This window comes from Myotis yumanensis, unplaced genomic scaffold (genome assembly GCF_028538775.1).
Source record: "Myotis yumanensis isolate MYYU_CA2020_CCGP unplaced genomic scaffold, mMyoYum1.0.hap1 SCAF_1, whole genome shotgun sequence".
Taxonomy (NCBI): Eukaryota; Metazoa; Chordata; class Mammalia; order Chiroptera; family Vespertilionidae; genus Myotis; species Myotis yumanensis.
In genome coordinates this window covers 104,196,285-104,213,601 of record NW_027223752.1, presented here as the reverse complement: position 1 = coordinate 104,213,601, position 17,317 = coordinate 104,196,285, and the positions used below count along the sequence as shown (strand labels likewise).

At 37.6% G+C, this 17,317-nt stretch overlaps 1 protein-coding gene and 1 non-coding gene across 5 annotated transcripts in view; both read left to right on the top strand.

Annotated features, from left to right (window-relative positions):
- ZNF438 (zinc finger protein 438) overlaps positions 1-17,317 on the top strand; it is a 206,984-nt gene that overhangs the window by 135,608 nt on the left and 54,059 nt on the right. For 3 of the 4 annotated variants that reach the window (XM_070428853.1, XM_070428835.1, XM_070428825.1), the window contains one exon: positions 4,227-4,346. The exons of the other annotated variant lie outside the window; for it this stretch is intronic. The gene's annotated coding sequence lies outside the window, so the exon portion shown is untranslated. The remainder of the gene's footprint in view (positions 1-4,226; positions 4,347-17,317) is intronic. 4 annotated transcript variants of the gene reach the window in all.
- Positions 6,005-6,139, top strand: LOC139001392 (small nucleolar RNA SNORA43). Its single transcript, XR_011469986.1, has one exon. It is a non-coding gene; the product is annotated as a small nucleolar RNA SNORA43 (small nucleolar RNA).

The following is a 17,317-nucleotide window of genomic DNA, read 5'->3' as shown; positions in this document are numbered from 1 at the left end:
GAGAAAATAAACAAATGGGACTACATCAAAATAAAAAGCTTCTACACTGCAAAAGAAACTATTAACAAAATGAAAAGAGAGCCCACTGTATGGGAGAATGTATTTGCCAATGATACATCCGATAAGGGGTTAATTTCCAAAATATATAAGGAACTCACACAATTTAACAAAAAGAAGACAAACAATCCAATTAAAAAATGGGCAAGGGACCTAAATAGATACTTCTCCAAAGTGGGCATACAGATGGCCAAGAGACATATGAAAAAAATCACTAAACATTAGAGAGATGCAAATTGAAACGACAGTGAGGTGTCACCTCACACCTTTCAGAATGGCTATCATCAACAAGTCAACAAACATCAAGTGTTGGCAAAGATGTGGAGAAAAGGGAACCCTAGTGCACTGCTAGTGGGAATGCAGACTGGAGTAGCCACTATGGAAAACAGTATGGAGTTTCCTCATAAAAATTAATAATGTAACTCCCATTTGATCCAGTGATCCCACTTCTAGCAATATATCCTAAGAAACCCGAAACACCAATCAGAAAGAATATATGCACACCTATGTTCACAGCAGCACCATTTACAATAGCTAAGATTTGGAAACAGCCTAAATACCCATCAGCATATGAGTCAATAAAAAAACTGTGGCACATCTACACAATGGAATACTAGGCAGCAGTAAAGAAGAAAGAACTATTTCCATTTGTAACAGCATAGATAGACCTGCAGAGTATTATGCTAAGTGAAATAAGCCAGTTAGAGAAAGATAAGTATCACATGATTTCACTCATATATGGAATCTAATGAACAAAATAAACTGATAAACAAATAGATCCAGAGATATAGAAGCATGGAGCAGACTGATGAATTTCAGATGGAAGGCTGGGGTTGGGGAGTAAGTGGGGAGTGATTAACTGGGGAACTTAGATGGCTATATGCATGGCCTATGGGCACAGACAGTAGAGTGGTGAAGACCTGGGAAGGTTGGATTTGGGGTGGAGGGACTGAATGGGGAAAAGGGGGGGCACTTGTAATATTTTCAACAATAGATACATTTTTTAAAAAAGAAAGAAAACATATCCTGTGGATGCTACTGTAAAGTAATTCTGCAGCAATAATAAGACTTGGACACATATTTTTTAAAAAATTATTCCTTTGCATCTTTATTGAGGCGCTATTAACTAAAGATGTACTTGCAGCTTCTAGAATGGGATCTAGCAAGACTTTGACTTTTTTTTTTTTTTTACCATCTGTAATAGACTTTGACAGATGACTATGGGTTCTGGTAATACTACCTATGAGAACTGATCTAGTTCTCAGGCCTTTGGGTTTTCCAAGAAGCAGGAAAGGATCATGAGCTTTTCAACAATCTCTTCATTGATGGAAAGGATCTGAGACAAGATGTTTGAGAAGATCAACCACATAAATATACTTGTTTGCATACAAGTTTCACTATTTGAACTCAAAGGTGAACCAATAAGTGTTCATAACAACCTCCAAAAGTTAGGTTATAATGAAGAATCTTGGACATAGACTCAGCTGATAGTGTGAATGCAAAAATCTTCTTCCAAAACAGTTAACTTTGTTTTTTTCCAGGCAAAACAAATCAAATCTGTAAATGACCTTGTATGCTTGAGTTTGAAAATTTCTGAATATGTTTGGGTTGGTGAGAAAAGTAAACTATATCACCCCTGTCACTTTGGAACAAAACTACCTAGTTTGTGTGCTATGGTAAAAAATTTGTATCTCATATTCCTTTTTGAGAAGCCATCTAAATAGGTGTATAATATATGTATTTTTTCCCAGTTGTAAAGAGGTCCGTATCTAAACCAGGTTTTCTTCTGCCTGTACTCTGGTACTTTTATTCTTGACTTCTGTGGTTGACAGCAGCAGATGAGAAAAGTGGAAGTCTGTAAGAGGTTTATCTGCAAGGGTGCTAACAGTGTTCTTTGCAATAGATACTGCGACCAGGCTATTGGATAGGCAGGCCATGAACTGGGTTCTTGCGTTTGATTGCCCGGAGAATGCCAACTCATATTCATAGAGCAAATAGACTTGCCAAGTAGATATGAAGCTTTATTAATTTTGCTTCCCTCAGAAGAAAATAAGGATGGTTCTTATTGAGAAGAAAGTGCCTATCCTATCTAATAAAAGACAAATAAGGTAATTAACCGTACCTCCGATACGCTTCCCATTGGCTAATCAGGGTGATATGCAAATTAACTGCCAACCAAGATGGCGGCCGGCAGCCATGCAGCTGAAGCGAACAGGAGGCTTGCTTGCTCCAGTGATGGAGGAAGCCAAGGTTACCCGCCTGCCGCGGCCCAGCTCTGAGCCTGAAAGCAACAGCTCCGAAAGTAACTATATTTCAATTATAGAAGCTAAACAAACCCCAGATACCTGCTTTCAGCCAGCCGAGGTCTCAGAGGTGGAGCTGCAACAGTGTTTCAATTATAGAAGCCAAACAAACCCCAGATACCTGCTTTCAGCAGCCAAGGCCTCAAGCTGGAGCTGGGCCTCAGAGCTGGAGCCGGCTCTCAGCTCCAGTGACAGCTATAGAAGGTAAATAAATCCCAGAATAAAAAAGAAAAAAAGGAGAGGTTGGGAGCTTCAGTCACCCACCAGCCTGAAAATGGCCCTCAACCCCTTGCCTAGACTGGCCAGGCACCCCAGTGGGGACCCCCACCCTGAAGGGGGTTTGACCAGATGCAAACAGCCATCAGCCCCTCATCCAGGCTGGCCAGGCACCCCAGTGGGGACCCCCACCCTGAAGGGGGTGTGACCAGCTGCTAACAGCCATCAGCCCGTCATCCAGGCTGGCCAGGCACCCAAGCGGGACCCCCACCCTGATCTGGGACACCCTTCAGGGCAAACCAGCCGGCCCCCACCCGTGCACCAGGCCTCTATCCTATATAGTAAAAGTATAATATGCAAACTGACCCTAACAGCAGAAAGACTGGGAATGACTGGTCACTATGACACACACTGACCACCAGGGGGCAGACGCTCAATGCAGGAGCTGCCTCTGGTGGTCAGAGCGCTCTCACATGGGGAGCTCTGCTCAGCCACAAGCCAGGCTGATGGCTGCCAGTACAGCAGTGGTGGTGGGAGCCTCTCCTGCCTCCTCAGTAGCACTAAGGATGTCCGACTGCAGTTTAGGCCTGCTCCCTGCTGGCAAGTGGACATCCCCTGAGGGCTGCCGGGCTGCCAGAGGGATGTCTGATTGCCATCTTAGGCCCAATCCCCCGGGGAGCAGGCCTAAGCCAGCAAGTGGTCATCCCCCAAGGGGTCCCAGACTGCGAGAGGGCACAGGCTGGGCTGAGGGGACCCCCCCCCCCCCCCCGAGTGCACAAATTTTTGTGCACCGGGCCTCTAGTAAGGAAATAAAAACCAATCCAGAGAAACTTATGGGAATCTAGAGGTGTGGGGGGGAGGAATACTGGAATCTTTTTTAGTCCAGGATTAACAATTAAAGAGCTCAGGGGTGTTTTGTTTGCTACATATGTTAGTATACCTGATGAAGGATGAAGAAATATTTGATTTGAACAAGTTACCTTTACCCAAATATGCTATGTCTCTTGGACTTGCTATGATAATTTGGATAAAATTTATCAGAAATTGTAGAAACAACTGACCAAAGAATTGTTAATGAGCTTAGGGCTCTATCCGTCACCAGGGAGAAACTGTCCATCCTTCAGTAAGGTGGGAAGAGACCAGAAGCAGGGGAGGACAGGGACAAACTGGCTAGTGGTATTACTAATGAAGGGGGTGGAAGAGGAGCAGGAAGAGATGCAGATGAGGGGAAAACGAGAGAGAAAGTAGTACAAATAAGAGGGCCTCAAACTCAATCTGCTCTTAATACTGATGAGCCCAGAAAATCAAGAAAGTCACAGGAACAAACAGAAAAAAAAGTAATGAAACATTTTAAGTGAATAAGGAAATAGCATTTGCTGACAAAGGGAATTTGGTTCACTGTTAGCCACCAATGTAGAAATCCATTGTGAAAGATACTGAGGAAAAGCATTATAGAAGTGTCAACCTTAATAAAGCAAAAGAAAGACTTCAAGAAGAGGACAGATTTGACAAGAAGCTCATAGGAAGAAATTAAGGCATATGGAGAAACCAGAAGAGAAGCCACCAAGAAGCAAGCAAAGGCCAAACATAGAGGTCTGCTTTTTAGGGTTGGAGTGGTGATGATGAGGAATTTGTTCTGTCTGTTTTCAGATCCTGATAGAGAATTCTGAAGAATCAGTTATTGAAGATATGGAGAATGAAATTAGTGATGCTAGGAAGAAGGAGAGAATGAGATAAATGAACAACAATGAAGTGGAATAAGTAAGACAAGTAAGTTACAAAAGAAAGAAAGCCAAGTGGGAAACCTAAGAGTCTTTGGATACAGGCCTGTCTTTAGCAAAGGAAAAGGAGCTTGTGTTGTATTTGCTCAAACGTCAAAGCTAAATACTCCTTACTCTCTTCTTGAAACCCTTGGTTATGATTAAGTGGGCCAAAAGTAAAAAAAAAAAAAAAAGAAGAAAAAGAAAAAGAGTTGGCTTTGGAACAGTTAAGTAACAAGAGTCTTGTGCTTAAAGGATCAATGTAACTTCAGACAAAAGTAATCATATATCTAACTCCCTTCTTTCCCCATCACAAAATATATTCAAAATGAGAGTGGATTATAAAAATTTTCTGATCCTGTTTCCAACATGAATGCTTTGGTACTAAATCCATTACTTTATTTTACTGCCAAGTTATAGAGTACTTATCCCATTTTTAGAAATTCTTGACTTGCTTACTATACAGAATATACTAATAAACGGAATTGCTCAGATTTTTTAATGTATTTAATAATTCCACAGAGAAAGTATATGCTGGAGCAGCTCTAATAAATAACAAGTAGTTTTGAATTGAGATGATCAATAATAAGCCTATATCCCTCTTTTTTTGTTGTTAATCCTCACTAGAGGATATTTTTTCCATTGATTTTAGAGTGTAAGGGAGGGAAAATGGGGAATGAGAAGAGATAAAGAGAGAGAGAAACATCGATGTGAGAGACCCACATCAATTGGTTATCTCCTGCATGCATCCCAACTGGAGTGAGGAACCTGCAACCCAAGTAGTGTCCTTGGCTGGATTCGAACCTAGGACCCTTTGGTGAGCATGGTCAACACACTAACCACTAAACCACATTGGCCAGGGCTATATCCCACTTTTAATAAAAGTACAACACTTAAAAACCTTTAACAAGTCTCTATTAAAAACAATAAAACATTACTGAAAAAAAACTAAAGAAGATTTGAATAAGTGAAGAGAGATGACATGTTTATGGATTGGCAGAATTAATTAGATGACAGTTCTCCCCAAATTGGTCTATAAATTCAACATTATCCCTATCATAATCCTACAGGCTTTTTCCCCCCATATTGAAAAACTTATTCTAAAAGTTATGTCGACTAAGTTACAATGACTAAGATAGTGTGTGCTGCTGTAAGGATCATAAATAAATCAATAAACAGAAAGGCCAAAATAGACCCACAGTTTATGGTAATTTAATTTTCAGCGAAATCCAAAGCAACCCAGTGGGGAAAGGAAAGTTTTTTAAATAAATAGTGCTGGAACAACTGGATATTTATATTGAATAAAAATAATTCTCAAGTCCTACCTTGCCCCTTGCATAAAAATTAATTTGTGATAGATTAAATGTAAAAGCTAGAACCAGAAGGCTTTTAGAAAAAAATCAGAGAATATCTTCATGACTTGGGGGTAAGCAGAGATTTAAATGCAGAAAGCAATAACCATAAGAGAAAAAAAATTACAGACTAGACTTTATCAAAAAACAAAACAAAAAATGTATGCTCATCAAAAATACCATTAAGAAAAGCCACAGACTGGGGAAAAAAATATGTGCAAAATATATATTTGTCAGAGGGCTACATAGATTTAAAAATTTTTGCAACTTTATAAAAAAACAATCCAAAATAAAAATTTTAAAAAAGGCTGCCCTGTGGGTGCTGGACCTGCGGCACCACAGACTCGGCTGCCGTGCTGCACCTGTGACACCAGGGCACAGAGGAAGTGGCTATTTCTACGCTCAGTGCTCAGAACAGTGGGCACTAAGAATGGTTTGTAGCCTGACATTCAAAAAAGAAAAAAAAAGGGGAAGGTTAGGAGAGAAATTATTTGAAAAGCTACTTTATAACATAGATACTCCATAGCAGGAGATATTGAAGTGGCCACTAAACATGTGTTCAACATCATTAATCAGGGAAATGCAACTTCAAATGATACTGAGATACCCACGAGCATGACTGCAATTAAATAGGTTGATAACAACAAATGTTAGTAAGGATGTTGAGTGACTGAAACTCATACACTCTGTTAGATGGTACCACCTATTAGGGAAAAGATCTGGAAATTTCATATAAAGTTAGACATATACTATGTGATGACCCAGCAATTCTACTTCTAGGTATTTACTCAGAAAAAAATGAAAATATAACTACACACACACACACACACACACACACACACACAGATATTCATAAGACATACATGATATATACATGTAGCTTTGTTCATACAAGCCAAAAACTAGAAATATCCCAGATGTTCATTAGTAGAGAATGGGTAAACAGACTATAGCGTATTAATAAAATAGAATACTACTCAGAAATAAAAAGGAACAAACTACTGATCCCTGTAACACATTAATGAATCTATTAAACTAGCTAAAGAAGTCTTATACAAAAGAATACATACAGCCCTGGCTGGCCTGGGTGGTGGTTAGAGTGTTGGCCCATGTACCGAGGGCTCCATTACCAGTCAAGGGCTTTGAACCTGGGATTAGGTTCAATCCCAGCCGCAGTTGAGGTATGTATAGGAAGCAACCAATCTATGTGTCTTTCTCACATCTGTGTTTCTCTCTCTCTCTCCTCTCTCTTTCTTCCCCGCCCCCTCCTCCTTTCCACTGAAAATCAGTGGGAAAATACTCTCAGGTGAGGATTAAGAAAATAATAATAATACAGTATTACTCCATTTTTGTGAAGTTCTAGAACAAGCAAAATTTATCTGGGAGGGATGGAGTCAAAAGAGTGGGATGGAGCAGGGAATGACTGGCAAGGATTATGAAGAAACTTCCTTTGGAGTGAGGTAATGGTTTGGGTTGCAAGCTATATGCATTTGTTAAAACTCATGGAATGGTATACTTAAGATTTGTGCATGCCATCTTATGTAAATTTCACTTAAAGGAATGAAAAGGAGCTTTAAAAAATATCACAAGAAGATACTGTTTTATATCCACAAGATTGGGAAAAGTGCTGGCAAGGATATAGAGCATCCTGCCTTCTCTTACCCTTGTTAAGAGATTGGATAAAAAAATATAAAAGAAATTGGATAAAAAATATAAAACAATTTGTCATTATGTAATAACTTTTATATATACCAACCCAGAAATTTCACTCTGAAACATAGCAACACTTGCAAATGTACACAGAGAAATATGCATGACAATGTTCCAGAACACTGGAAAGAATTCAGATATCCATCAACAAGAGAAGTCATAAATTGTGCTATATTCAAACATACCAGATTGGTGAATCTCATGAACATATAATAATATTCCCAATATGATTCCAACCAGTATAATTCCACCCAAAATATTGCAAAAATAAACACTATATTAACTAGAAATATGTAGGATAAAGTAAAGCAAAGTGAAAAATTCAGGGTCATTGGAGGAAAGGCATGGCAAGGATTGGAAATGGAATGGGAAGAGCCATATAGGTAACTTCAAAGTTACTAGTAATGTTTTATTCCCTAAACTGGGTAGTGGGAATAAAGGTGTTCATTTTTTTTTAATTTTTCTTTTAACTTACATATATGTTATAATATTGTTTGGTATATATTCAGTACTTAATAATAATTTAATAGGAAACATTATACATTTTAAAAATTAGATAATCTTTAAGAATTCTTCATGTGCAACCATATGATATGCAAGACATAAGTTGGCTTTCTGATATCATTAATTAGGTCATTTATTCAAGTGTTATATCAAACGCCTGTACACAGCTTGATAGGGATGTGACATTGGTTAAGCTGTTATTTGGAGGCTGCTGATTTGTTAGCTGTATCTTTAAAATGAATTAGAAAAACTGCTGAAATCTAAAATGGTTACAGTCTTATATAGGCCTCACTGCTAGTCCAGGGGGCTTCTGAATGCACACTTATGAATTAGAATGTCACTTGAACTGAACATTGACCAATTATTAAAGTACCTTTCATCAGGTCATGGAGTAGGTCTCCCACCATTTATTTTCTTGAAAGTTAGCTATAATAAAAATTTTCAGGTTCTGTGGCTAACACTTAGATATTACTGTTCTTCTGTTGTATCTTAAACATTTCAAAGTATTTACAGATTTTTTTATTTTAACATTTCTTGCAAAATTTGTGAACATTTTTCATTAAATCAACTTGTCAGAAAATATAGGTTGAACTCTGTAGCTATATGTGGTCCTAAAGTTGTAGCTTAAAATTAAAAGGGCCTACCCCAACCTTTACTCTTTATAAGTATTCAGATATTCCTTTGGATGCCAGATAAGAAATTCATAGTGCTAGATATACAGCAAGATAACAATCTGGTTGCATATATGAAGTACTTAAATATACGCAGTTGCAATTCCAGTGCCTTATTGCTTCATTTATCTCAGTAAGTGCCAGAGTTTTGAAATATTTTGTAAGAAAAGCTACTCTACTTGCATCAATTCTCATGAGAACGACCAAGAATTTTATGCCAATTTAATCCTAAGTATTGAGGTTAGGATTCTAAATGACATTTAATAGTATGATTTATTTTCTTTTTTAAAAATATATTTTTTATTAATTTCAGGGAGGAAGGAAGAGGGAGAGAGAAATAGAAGCATCAGTGATGAGAGAGAATCATTGATTGGCTGCTTCCTGCACTCTCCCCACTGGGAATCGAGCCTGCAACCTGGGCATGTGCCCTTGACCGGAATTGAACCTGGGACCCTTTAGTCCGCAGGTCAAGGCTCTATCCACTGAACCAAACCGGCTAGGGCTTATTTTCTATATTAAACTTTATAGGGCACAAAACAAGACCTTATCCTTTCATATTGCTTTTTATTTTTAAAGCATCTGAGTGGTGATAAAAATCTAAGCTTAAGAATGGTCAGATGATTTATGATATTTCATTTCTTTTTCAAAGGATTGGGGTGTCACCAGTAAGCCTATTGGAATTGTAGGTTTAAAGTTTCTCAATTTTAAAAAAGACCAGCTGCATAAACAAGTGTGTTAGCTTTGTAATTTAATTCTATGTGTGTGTGTGTGTGTGTGTGTGTGGTTTTTTTTATACTTCAAAGTACCAAAGGATGCATTTATTCTTAGGTCATAGATACTTGTTTATGTCACTGTGATCTCAAACTTTCAAGTACACTTCACAATCTTCTTAAAATATTAATATGTTGTTATTGTGTTTTTCAAAACCTCAAGACATTTCTCCTTTTGTCTACCTAAATCTGCCTTTCTTCATGGGTTGACCACCAACAAAGGTGGAATGTGGATAAACTAGATGAAGACTACTTAAAAAACTGGTATCCTGCATTTAAGAATGGATAATATAATTATCCTTGAGAATGTGCCATAAGCACCTTAAAGCTATTTTCTATTAAACTTTTAAATTTGGGATAATTTTAAATCCACATGTAGTTATAAGAAATAATATGCATCTCATGTACCCTTTACAATTTTCCCCAAAACAAAGGCAACCAAAGCAAAAGTAAGCAAGTAGGACTACATCAAACTAAAAAGCTTCTGCATAGCAAAGGAAACCATCAACAAAATGAAAAGGCATCCTATGGATGAGAGAAAATATTTGCGAATCGAATATTCCCAAAGGAAATAATATCCAAAATAAACAAAGGACTCGTACAACTCAATAGCAAAAAAAACAAATAACTCAATTTAAAAATGGGCAAATGACCTGAATAAACTGTTTTTGAAAGAAGACATACAAATGACCAATAGAGCCCTAACCGGTTTGTCTCAGTGGATAGAGCGTCGGCCTGCGGACTGAAAGGTCCCAGGTTCGATTCCGGTCAAGAGCATGTACCTTGGTTGCGGGCACATCCCCAGTGGGGGATGTGCAGGAGGCAGCTGATCGATGTTTCTCTCTCATCGATGTTTCTAAAACTATCCCTCTCCCATCCGCTCTGTGAAAAATCAATAAAATATATTTTTTAAAAAACAAAAACAAAAACAAAAAACAAATGACCAATAGTCACATGAAAGTAATAACTAATCATCAGGGAACTACAAATCAAAAGCACAGTGAGATATCACCTCACACCTGTTAGGGTGGCTATTATAAAAAGACAAGATAACAAATGCTGGCAATGATGTGGATAAAAGGGAACCCTTGTGCAAGGTTTGTGGGAATGTAAACTGGTATAGCCATTATGGAAAACTGTATGGGGATATCTCAAGATATTAAAAATAGAACTACCGTATGATCTAGCAATTCCACTCTGAGAATATATCCAAAGGAAATGAAACCATTATCTCAAAGACGAATCTGTACTCCCGTGTTCATTGCAGCATTATTCACAATAGCCAAGATATGGAAACAACCTAAGTGTTTACCAAGAAATGAATTTATCAAAAAAATATGGCATATGCAACAGATTGATGATTTCATAGGGAAGAGGGGATGGAGGTGGGGAGACATTAGCCAAAGAGCTTATATGCATATATGCATAACCCATGGACACAGACAATAGTTTGGTGAAGGCGTGGGGAGGGGGCAGGAATAGGGAGGAGGGGTCAGTGGGAGAAAAAAGGGGGACATTTGTAATACTTTCAACAATAAAGATAAATTTAAAAGAAGAAAATATGGTATATATGTAATGGATATTATTCAGCCTTTAAAAAAAGGAAAGCCTGACATTTGTGGCAACATGGGTGAATCTGGAGGACATTATGTTAAGTGAAATAAGCCAGAGAGAAAGACAAATACTGTATGGCATCACTTATACTGTGGAGTCTTAAAAAAAAAAAAAAAAAAGTTGAACTCATAGAAACAGAGTAGAAGGTAGAAAAGTAGTTGCCAGAGGCTAGGATGTTGGGGAAATAAGGGTGCAAACTTAAAGTTATAAGATGAATAAGGTCTGAGGATCTAATGTATGACATGGTGACTATAGTTGATAACACTGTATGCTATAATTAAAATTTCAAGAGAGAGTAGAACTTAAATGTTCTCACCAAAGAGAAGGGAAGGGAGGAGGGGAGGGGAGGGGAGGAGGGGGAGGGGAGGGGAGGAGAGGGGAGGGGAGGAGGGGGGGAGGGGAGGAGAGGGGAGGGGAGAAGAGGGGAGGAGAGGGGAGGGGAGAAGAGGGGAGGAGAGGGGAGGGGAGGGGAGGGGAGGGGAGGGGAGGAGAGGAGAGGAGATGGGAGGGGAGGGGAGGAGAGGAGAGGAGAGGAGAGGGGAGGGGAGGAAATAAAGGAAGGGAAGAGAAGGGAAAAGAAGAGGGTACATATGTGAAGTGATGGGTATATTAATTAACTTGATGGGGGATCCTTTCACAGTGTATACAACCTATATTTAATTATCACATTGTACACTTTATTTTATTTTAAACTTTATTGTTTTGTGTGTTTTTTAAAATATACTTTATTTTTTACAGAGAGGAAGGGAGGATAGAGAGTTAGAAACATCAATGAGAGAGAAACATCGATCAGCTGCCTCCTGCACACCCCTACTGGGGATGTGGCCACAACCAAGGTACATACATGCCCTTGACCGGAATCAAACCTGGGACCCTTCAGTCCACAGGCCGACCCTCCATCCACTGAGCCAAACCGGTTGCAGTGGTCAGCAAACTCCTTAGTCAACGGAGCCAAATATCAACAGTACAACAATTGAAATTTCTTTTGAGAGCCAAATTTTTTAAACTTAAACTATATAGGTAGGTACATTGTTATTAACTTAATTAGGGTACTTCTAAGGCTTAGGAAGAGCCACACTCAAGGGGGCAAAGAGCCGCATGTGGCTCGTGAGCCACAGTTTGCCGACCACTGGGTTAGGGCTAAACTTTATTGTTAAAAGTATTACATATGTCCTCTTTTTCCCCCATTGACCTCTCCCACCCTGTACACACACCCCACCCCAGGCCTTCACCACCCTATTGTCTGTGTCCATGGGTTATGCATATACACAGATGAGTTCATTGATTGATCTCCCCCTGACCCTTCCACCTTCCCTCTGAGGCTTGACAGTCTGTTCGATGCTTCTAAGTCTCTGGGTCTGTTTTTATTCATCAGTTTATGTTGTTCATTAGATTCCACATAATGAGTGAGATAATGTGATACTTATTTTTCTCTGACTGGCTTATTTTGCTCAGCATAATGCTTTCCAGGTCCATCCATACTATTGTAAATAGAAAGAGTTCTTTCTTTTTTAAGCTGTGTAGTATCCCATTGTATAGATATACCACAGTTTTTTTAATCCTCTCATCTGCTGATGGGCACTTAGGCTGTTTCCATATCTTAGCTATCGTAAATTGCGCTGCTGTGAACATAGAAGTCTAGTACCTATCTCACACCATACATTGTTATTAACATACTAGAGAACCAGGGCTGGGGGCAGCTCCTGCATTGAACGTCTGCCCCCTGGTGGTCAGTGTGTGTCATAGTGACCGGTCGTTCCTCTGTTCAGTTGAATTGCATATTAGGCTTTTATTATATAGGATTATTGATTATATTCTCTATGTTGTGCGTTATATCCATGATTATTTTTATAACTGGCAATCTGTACATCTTAATCCATTACCCTTTTTCACTTATCCCCAACCCCCTCTCATCTGACAACCCCCTCTCATCAATATCAAAATATTCTCTGTATCTATTACTTTGTTTCTGTTTTGTTTGTTTATGTATTTTGTTTTTTATATTCCACATACAGGTGAAATCACATGGTGTTTCTCTTAGCATAATACCCTCTATGTCTATCCATGTTGTTGCAAATGGTAAGATTTCATTCTTTTATGGCCTAGTAATATTCCATTGTATATATGTATCACATCTTTATCCAATCATGTATTGATGGACACTTAGGTTGCTTCCATATCTTGGCTATCTATAATAATAAAAGCATAATATGCTAATTAGGCCAGACAGCCGAACAACCTTCCAGACGTCATTCTGGACACAACCATGGTGGCAGGGGCAAGGCAGAGGTGGTTAGGGGCAATCAAGCAGGCAGGCGAGCAGTTAGGGGCATCAGGCAGGCAGGCAGAGTGGTTAGGGGTGATGAGGCAGGCAGGCGAGTGGTTTGGGGCTATGAGGCAGGCAGCAGAGTGGTTAGGGGTGATCAGGTAGGCAAGCGGTTAGGAGCCAGCGGTCCTGGATTGCGAGAGGATGCAGGCTAGGCTGAGGGACCCCTCCCCATGCACAAATTTTGTGCACCAGGCCTCTAGTTGTAAATAATGCTTCAATGAACATAGGGGTGTATATGTCTTTTCAAATTATTATTTTGGATTTTTTTGAATATATACCCAGAAGTGGAATTGTTGGGTCATAAGATAGTTCTATTTTTATTTTTTAGAAGAACTTCTATACTGTTTTCAATAGTAGCTGCACCAATTTGTATTCTCACCAACAGTGCACAAGGGTTCCCTTTTCTCCGTATTCATGACAATACTTGTTTATTGACTTATTGATGATAGACATTCTGACAGATGTAAGGTGATACTAATTTGCCGACCATAGTGTTGTGATTTTAATTTGCATTTCCCTGATGATGAGTATGTCGAGCATCTTTTCATGTGTCTATTGAAAGAATCTGCTGGTGCTTAACATGATATCTAACATCTTATTAATCATAAAAGACCTTTATTTCTCTAGCAAGACTTCTCAACCAGCTTTTTAAGGACAAGACCTGTATCTATCTATGCTAGCTGCTGTGAGTGTACCCTGCTGATATTCACAAAGTAAATGGTAAAAAAAAATGCTAGATATTGATACTGTGGACATGTTTTATTTACTCATGAATTTTTAATAAAATTTTATATTATTTTGCAAACTTTTACTGAAAAGATGTGTTTATATTTGAAACAAGAGTGACCCTACCTTTTAACCTGCCATGAGGATTGTTTTCTCTTATCCAATTGAACTTTTTATTCATTTAATGTAACTGAGAAGTAGGAATCATAATTAATATATTTATTTCTTCTTATATTTGTTAAATTATGAAAATTTCTTCTTGCTGGAACCATATTACTCTAAAATTTTGATATTGTTTGTAGTGATTCTCCTACAAAATTTAATTCTGATTTTTGATAGGAGAGATACATTGAAAATAACAGCTTCAATTTGAACTCTATTTAGGAAAAACAATGTTTATGCAAAATTCTTTTTAAAATACTTTAAAAATTATATTTTTATTTTTTATCAAAATATTCTAGGTAAAAAGATAATGTGTTTCTGTAGATCTAAGTATTTTCTTATGAAGATACAAATAAAAATTCTGTTTAAACCAGTTTTTCTCAAAAGGGAGTGGCATATCAGTACAAAGAGAATCCCTCCCTGCTTTCATTGTAAAATTATTATTACTTATCCTCCATATTACCACACTCCTGCTGAAATCTTTCATATTGAATAGAGCATTATTTTTCAATATAATCATATTGGGAAGTACTGCACTAGTCTCCTATTATGTCTTTGTCTCTTTGTCCTGTGTTTGTAGGAAGCTTTTTCCTGGGAGTAGAGGAAAAGATGTTTGTTATTATCAGATTTTTCTAGACATGTATGGAGAACTACAGGGATCTGGGCATTTGCTGAAGCATAGTTCTCCTGTCTCAAGTACTCATCAGCTCTTGCCTTTTTTAATCCTAATGTTCTCCATCTCTCTCTCCAGAGAATCTTGCCACCTGCAATCTACCACTTTCAATATGATTTTTCCTCTTTTCTGTGCCTATAGCCTCAGTTGAATCTCCCCCACTTTTGCACATGGTAAGTGTGCTGTAGATCTCAAGAAAGCATTAAGTCTTACTGCAACCAATGTGTCCCGGGGTGGATAGAATGCGGAGAGCTCTAGCACCTTGTTTCTCCAGGAGTGTTCAGTTGAGCCTAGAGAGCCTCTGGACTTAATGTGAAATAAGGTCTAGGTAGGCACACTGTGAGTAAGAATAAATGGGCCTGCCATAAAAGAAACATGAAGACCATTTCAAAAATCTTTTTGCATCCCTATTGTTATCACTTCAGTCTATATGTACCACTGTTGTATTGGTATATTGTGATGTGGAAGAAGGCATGATGTACAAGCACGACACATATATTTTTAGATTGAAGCTTGTATTGGTTACCATGACTGCAAAAGCCACAGCTCCTTCTAAATACCTTTGTTGTGATCTCACTCATATGTATATGTGGAATCTAATGAACAAAATAAACTGATGAACAAAATAGATCCAGAGACATAGAAGCAAGGAACAGACTGATGAATCTCAGAGGAAAGGGGGCCAGGAAGAGATTAACCAAAGAACTTATTATGCATATATGCATAACCTATGAACACAGACAATAGTGCGGTGAAGGCCTGGGGGGCTGGAGGGGGCGGGGGGCGAGCCAGCACTGGGTGGAGGGGGTCAATGGGGAAGAAAGGGGGACATTTGTAATACTTTCAACAATAAATTTTAAAAAATTAAAAAATAATAAAATACCTTTGCTGTATTTAATTTTTCCTCACTTAGTTAGATCATATAGTTAGTGTCATTAATTTGGAATGGAAAGTACCCACCCATTATTAACACTGCCTCTTATAAGTTTCAAAATTATTAACCATGCAATATTAAGAAGTAAAATTCTTACTTTCATTAAGAGGACATTTTGAGATAAGCTCAGAGTGAAAATGAAGAGTGACTAATAATGTTTAGGAAAATAAAATTTTAAAAAAATTATTTTCTGGGATTTACCATATCAGGTATTAGGTTTGGACTTTGGGACCAAAGTCAAGCATATCTTTGGATTTGCAGTTTTATATAACTCAGTAATCATTATTTAAGTCATATTCACATGCAGTTACTTTGAGAAATCTTAGTACTTTACTGAAGATGTAACCTTTTGTATTGTACAGTAGAATAAGGCAAATTATCTTTATGGATTTTGCTTAAGATTTCAAATACTGTGTCATTTTTTCCAATAAATGTAACCTTCATAATACATAAAGAATATTGTTTTGTGTTTTTCTCTTAAGTTTAAAAATTCAGTTATCTTTTCTAAGCATGTTTAAGAAAGTCAATGAATTTTATCTTATAAATTCTGAGGGAAATGACCACAAACTTCATACAAGAATAATGAAAAGATTTTATTAGATAACTTTCGCATATTGGTGTCATTATAATTTCCAGATTTGCCTCTTAAGACCTACTTTTAAAAATCTGCAATGGATACTACTTCCCAAAGTGTATATCATAAATGATTTTTCTTAATCATAAAATGATATGATTTTTCTTTCAGAAAGTGCTTGGGCAAACTAAATTTCAGTAGTATTTTTCTGAAATAGCATTTTCAGATTTCACTATGTATCTGTATTCGTTTTTTTCTTTTTTGTTTTTTGTTTTTATTTGTTTGTTTTTGTTAATCCTCACCCAAGGATATTTTTCTATTGATTTTTTTTTTTTAAGGGGAGTGGAAGGGATGGGGAGAGACAGAGAGAAACATCGATGTGAGAGAGACACATCGATCGATTGCCTCCCACACGAGTCCCAACCAGGGCTACAGATCCAGCCTACAACTGAGGTATGTGCCCTTGACCAGAATTGAACCCAGGACCCTTTAGTCCGCAGGCTGATGCTCTATCCACTGAGCTAAACCAGCTAGGGTTGTATTCATTTTTTTATTTGCAGGGTGCTTTACCATCATCTATTTGTACCATACCCATGTGATAGACAGGTATTTATTCAAAAAATGTAGAATGGCTATATTTATTTCTTACTTAGAGTTCTTCAGGATAGATGTGTTTAAGAACTAATTAAATTTTTAAATAAATAAATAAAAAGGGCTGTGTGGCAGACCTCAGGTCACATAAGTAGGAAATTACTTCAAAACAAAAAAGGCCATAAAGAAACATTAAACTATACTCAGATGAAAAATTAGTAAATATGTTAATAATTTTGGACTGTTACAGATGTTTTATATGCTTTTCTGATATATATGATGTGTAAAGATATAACGTATTCTACTTATATGATACATTATATATTTTTATAACTATATTTAAAATGAAGTTTCCAAATATTAAAAAATAT